The sequence below is a fragment of the Loxodonta africana genome, chromosome 26 (assembly GCF_030014295.1).
Source record: "Loxodonta africana isolate mLoxAfr1 chromosome 26, mLoxAfr1.hap2, whole genome shotgun sequence".
NCBI lineage: Eukaryota > Metazoa > Chordata > Mammalia > Proboscidea > Elephantidae > Loxodonta > Loxodonta africana.
Window position 1 is genome coordinate 8,165,227 of NC_087367.1, and position 6,103 is coordinate 8,171,329.

Below are 6,103 nucleotides of genomic sequence, written 5' to 3' on the forward strand. Positions count from 1 at the left end.
TTTTAATTTTATTGTGCTTTAGGTGAAAGTTTACAGTGCAAATTAGTTTCTCATTCAAAAATTTATATACGAGTTGTTTTGTGACATTGGTTGCAATCCCCGCAATGTGTCAGCACTCTCCCTTTCCCTTTCCACCCTGGGCTCCCGTGTCCATTCTTCAGTTTTCCTGTCCCTTCCTGCCTTCTGCTTTTGCTTTTGGGTAGGTGTTGCCCATTTAGTCTCATAGACTTGATTGAACTAAGAAGCTCGTTCCTCACATGTGTTACTGTTTTAGAGTCCTGTCTGATCTTTGGCTGAAAGGTGGAAATCGGGATTGGCTTCAGCTCTGAGTTAGCAGGGTGTCCGGGGACCATAGTCTTGAGGGTTCCTCCAGTCTCTGTCAAACCAGTAATGCTGGGAGCCAGGCTGCAAGGGCGGCCCCTCTGCACCCACTGCCCCCAGCATAAACATCGAAGAATTCCTGAAAAGTCAGGAACAGCCAGGCTGCAAGGGCGGCCCCTCTGCACCCACTGCCCCTAGCATAAACATCGAAGAATTCCTGAAAAGTCAGGAATATCTCTGTCATCTGTGTTATGTTTCTGTTTCATTTTCAGCCTGTGTATAGCAGAATGTATAAGCATAAAATTCCATTATAGATTTAGGGACCTTTGGAGGGGGGCGTCCTACTCATAATCCCCTGGTAAAATCCCGGGTAGGGACAGCCCGTGTATTACCTGGGGATCAACATGAAGTTGTCTTAGGGGGAAAACGAATAGCTCAACTATGGAAAACAAAAACAGGATGGTGGAATCCTGATATTTACCGAGGCCCTTTTGTGATTAAACCACCACCCACACATGATCCCATAAAAGTGGAAAAACAAAAGGCAGTGAGTTCTCTCAGCCAATTTCTCAGCCAATTACAGGTCAACCTTCTCGTCTACCCCGCTCACTGCTGCGCTTGACTAGTCTTTGGGTGTAGAGATTGGGCTAATTGTCCTTGGCATAATCGCGGACAATATGACGTAACCCAAAGTGGCTGGACTTCAAGAATTTGGCCACCCTGGACAAAATGGACAAAGCCTATGTGGCAATGGTTTTGCAAAAAGATTATTATAAAAACTGTGGAAGGTATTGCAAGATTAAGCATAAGTGTAAAGCAGTATGAAGTCAATTGTTACTTTGTGTAAAAATAAATCAACAAAATATTCTCTTCAATTAAACAAAAACTCATTGTACTTGTGTGTGTATGCGGAACTGTACTATGTGTCACTTGGAAAATTATGTCTCTGGGAAATGATGTTTATGATTATATCTTGTACTGCCCCTTTATTGATCATGCGATGTTATGCTTTTGTAAGCTTATGATATAAAAGACCATGTAAAAAATAAAGAAGAGGCTTCTTTTTCTGCAAAATGAAAATATAAGACACACTACCTCTCATTCTTTTTCGCCGAACTCTACCCCTCCTCTGGTGACCCTGTTCTTTGCTGAGGCTGGCCCCCGGCACAGTAAGTTTGTTTTTTGTGTGTGTGTGTGAATTTTAATTTTGTTCTATGTTTTTCTCCCATTCTGCCCTGGACTCTCTATTGTGATCTCTGTCAGAGCAGTCAGTAGTGGTAGCCAGGCACCATCTAGTTCTTCTGAGCTCAGGTTTGTGGAGGCTGTGGTTCATGTGGCCCATTAAGCCCTTTGGACTAATATTTTCTTTGTGTCTTTGGTTTTCTTCATTCTCCTTTGCTCTGGATGGGATGGGACCAATAGATGTATCTTAGATGGCCGCTCAAAACCTTTTAAGACCCCAGATGCTACTAACCACTTGTTAATAATTTTGTCCTTCTTTCCATTTTGTAAGTTTTGGGATTGTCAGGACTGCCTTTATTTTCTCTAAGTGTTGGAGGGTAGAATTCCAGAAATTCGTATTCAAACTGTACGTTCTTCTAATTGCTCACGAGAAAATCATATTCACTGTTACCCATTGTTGGAAACAAAACAAAACAAAACAAACAAAAAAACCCCAGAGAACACTGTGTTGCTTCTAACAAACAGGTCTTGTAAGCTACCTGGACCTCAGGGACGGCTGCTGGAAGGTAAACCTGGCTGTAATTCTGCCTGGCCATCTACCTAATGATGAGCCTCTGATGCTTATACATAAAGCGACAATTCCATTTTCTGAAAAGGTGATGGGGCTGTTGGTTTGGTTAAAATTAGACGACATCGGTCATGAGACCACCTTTTTAGTGACCTAGTGCTACTGTAACAGAATGCCACAAGTGGGTGGTTTTAACAAACAGAAATTAATTTTCTCACTGCATAGGAGGCTTGAACTCCGAATCCAGGGCACCAGCTCTAGGGAAAGCTTTCTCTCTCTGCCGGCTTTGGGGCAAGATCCTTGTCTCTTTTCAGCTTCTCTTCCCTGGTGATCTTCACGTGGCCTGACAACTCTCCTTTCCCCATCTCTGCTTGCTTTCTTGCTTAATCTGCTTTTATATCTCACAAGAGATTGATGTAAGCATCCAACACTAATACTGCCTCATTAACAAAGAAAACCCATTCCCTAATGGGATTATAACCACAGGTATAGTGGTCCGGATTTACAACACGTATTTTGGGGAATACAGTTCAATCCATAATGACCACTCACTCAGGAACATGGAATGTGGGGAACATGCAATAAGGTGAAGTGACGAGTAAACGCGGGTGTCCCATTAACACTCCTCCACGTGTAATACACACTCCTCTTCTTCCGTCAGGATGCGTTGTGCTCTGACACACGTCCTTCTGATAATGAATAACTGTGCCCCAGTGTCTGTCTGCGTGTTAAATACAACTGATGCTGAGTTCCTCTCTAGCACTTTTCCCCACGACTCCCTGGATCATCTTGCCTACTTGTACAACCCACTTATGAAGCTACTGGGATAGGAATCTAGCCTGGGGTATGTAGCGGTCCATGGTTTCTCTATCATCCCTGCGAAATAGCTGGAAAAAAAAATGGAGAAATGGACTTTAAGCCACATCACCATAGGAACATAACACCCATATATATGAAGGGCAGTTCTATTTCTATGTTCAAATGGAAGTGCAAGCACTGCTAAGTATAATCACCCAGTTAGGAATAGAGTTGGAAATCAGATACTAGGGTGGCTGATGCTAGTTTTCGTTTAAAGCTCTCATCGCACATCCTACTTATTCAAAACTTAAATACTTTTTTTTTTTTTTTTTTTTGCTATTTAGCCCTTTGGAGCCCTGGTGGCACAGTGGTTAAGCTTTCGGCTGCTAGCCAAAAGGTGGGCAGTTTGAATCCCCCAGCCGCTCCATGGAAACCCTACAGAGCAGTCCTACTCTGTCCTACAGGGCCGCTAGGAGTCGGAATCCACTCCATGGCAACGGGTTTGGGTTTTTTTTGGCTAGATCTTTGGTGCTACTGGTCCTAATTGGGCCTGATTATGTACTAGGTAGCTTAAGCACCATCAGGGAACAGGCCAGGCCTTGTCTACTGGCCGTCAGGTTGGCTGAACAGAGGAGTTCACCGGGACTGTACACAACGCACACTATTCACTGTTCCCTTCAGCTGCGGCAGTTTGTCTTCCAGTTTGTCTCCTCTTGTCGCCAACATTCCTTTCTCTAATAAAATATATAAACCAGGGCTGGGCTACAGGCCCCACCTAGTGGCTTTTCAGAGAAAAGCAGGTAGAGCTACAAAAAAAAAAAAAAAAGGATGACTGCAAGTCAGAAAACCTTCTGGAAAGATGGGCTACTTAACCTAATCTAGAGACAGGAGGGTTCATATGCGTAAAATTGTTGAAAGTGAAGTTCCTAAGTCAGTCATTCTCAATTGCTGGAGAATTTATTAAAAAGTTTATTTAAAAATGTGTATGCCCTGGTTGCACAGTGGTTAAGAGCTTGGCTGCTAACCAAAAGGTCGGCAGTTTGAATCTACCAGCTGCTCCTCGGAAACCCTATGGGGCAGTTCTACTCTGTCCTATAGGGTTGCTATGAGTTGGCACTGACTGGATGGCAATGGGTTTGGTTTTTTGGTTTTGGTATATAGGAGTGGAGTCCCTGCGTGACAGTTAAGCGCTTGAGTACTAGCCCAAAGGCAGGTGGTTTGAACCCACCCAGAGGCGCCTCAGAAGACAGGCCTGGAGATTCGCTTCCAAAAGGTCCCAGCCTTACAAACCCTATGGAGCAGTTCGACTGTGCATGCATGGGGTGGCCATGAGTTGGAGGTGATGTGACGCCAACTAACAATGACAAATACAGAAGGCTGACATCATAATGGAGGTTGAGGCAACATATTTGGAGATCAAGTGAGACTTTCAGACCCCTGACTGGGGACCCAACAGTTAGAAAGTATGCAGCACTACCTGGCCTAGGCCCTGCCCTGACAGAAGCTGCAGCTCTATTAGCAAGACAGAAGGCTCACTCTTTCATTTTCTAAACTTCGTTTTGAAATAATTATATGATTCTTCTGTCTTTAAGAATCTTCCTTGGTAAACTGTTCCAATATAGTTTTTCATGTATTTTTTTCCTCTCATAAGAGAAACAAGTTGGTCTCACTATTCTCCAAGTTCCTCCTAGCACTAACCTTCACTTCTAAGCCCCTCACCTCCTTTACCGTCTAAAGGTGAGGATAATTGTTGTCGGTAACTCACTGATCCCGAGGGTGTTCTCAAAGAAACGCATCTCAATGGTTTTGGTCTCTGACGTCACTGTATTATTTCTGTTGCCTTAGATGTAGCATCTCAGACAGCCACGTCTCGTTATGTTCACAGGAGACGAGGATCACGTTGGGAAGTGAACTAACACTTATTGGGAATCAGGGCCAAGTACTGGGCCAGGCTTTCCACACACGGTAATTATTACACTGATACAGCCACCTTGGGAAGTAAGCATTCTATTTTACAAACGAGAAGGTGAGGCTCAAGGAGGTTAACTCATCTGTCCAGCCAGTAAGTTAAAGAGGATTTGAACCTAGGTTTGAATTCAAAGCACATTCTCTTTCTAAACCTGAAGCTTCTAAAATCTACAAATGTCAAATAGTCGACTGTGTTAACCTTTCCTTCAACTAAAATATCTGCGGCCAGAACTACTGAAAAGGAGGAAGAGTAAACTATCTTATGGCCACCTGTCTGTCTCTGTTCAGATGTGAACGTCCAAAAGGTATGAGCAAGATAATGAAGACACTGAGTATTCTGCCACTGACTACAAAACAACGCTGCTTGTGGACATTTTATTCACTTTAAAAATATATATTGTGCTGAAAAACCACCTGGAACTAAAATCTGTGGCACACAGTGGGTGAGTACAACACACAGCCAGTACAGTGTGCTTTGTTAGAGCAAACATTCTAAGTCAAACAGAAGATACCGACTGTCTACACCAGGTACAAAACCAAAAAAAAAAAAAAACAAAAAAAACCCCCAAAAAACCCCAAACCCGTTGCCGTTGAGTCAGTTCTGGCTCATGAACACAGGTACATACTGCAGGAAAACACAAATGCCAGGGAGAAAGAACTGATAAATGCCTGAGAAAGAAGCAGCCTATTACAAACAAGAATTTGAGATTAGCAGAGGTGAAGCACGGAAGAAAACCTACGTGTTAGGGTCTCCTGTAGGCCCAGTGTCTAGTTTAATGCCTGGGAGGCTGGTGCTGAATAAACTTTGCTGAAAGGATTTCAGGCACTAACCTGTTGCCATCGAGTCGATTAGGACTCATAGCGACCCTACAGGATACAGCAGAGCTGCCCCGTAGAGTTTCTAAGGAGCGCCTGGCGGATTCGAACTGCTGATCTCTCAGTTAGCAGCTGTAGCAGTTAACCACTACTAGACCAAAAAACCAAACCCACTGCTGTCGAGTCAATTCTGACTCATAGCGACCCTACAGGACAGAGCAGAACTGCCCACTAGAGTTGCCAAGGAGCGCCTGGTGGATGTGAACTGCCGATCTCTTGGTTAGCAGCCATAGCACTTAACCACTACTAGAGTTTACGTGTTTTACATGGGCTCTCATTTAAACAACCTCTCATTCAGCTCTATCTTTTCTCATCTTTACTTCATTGACCAGTTACACATATTGTAATTTACATAAGAAGCCTGTTATTTAAAAATTTCTACAGGTACGA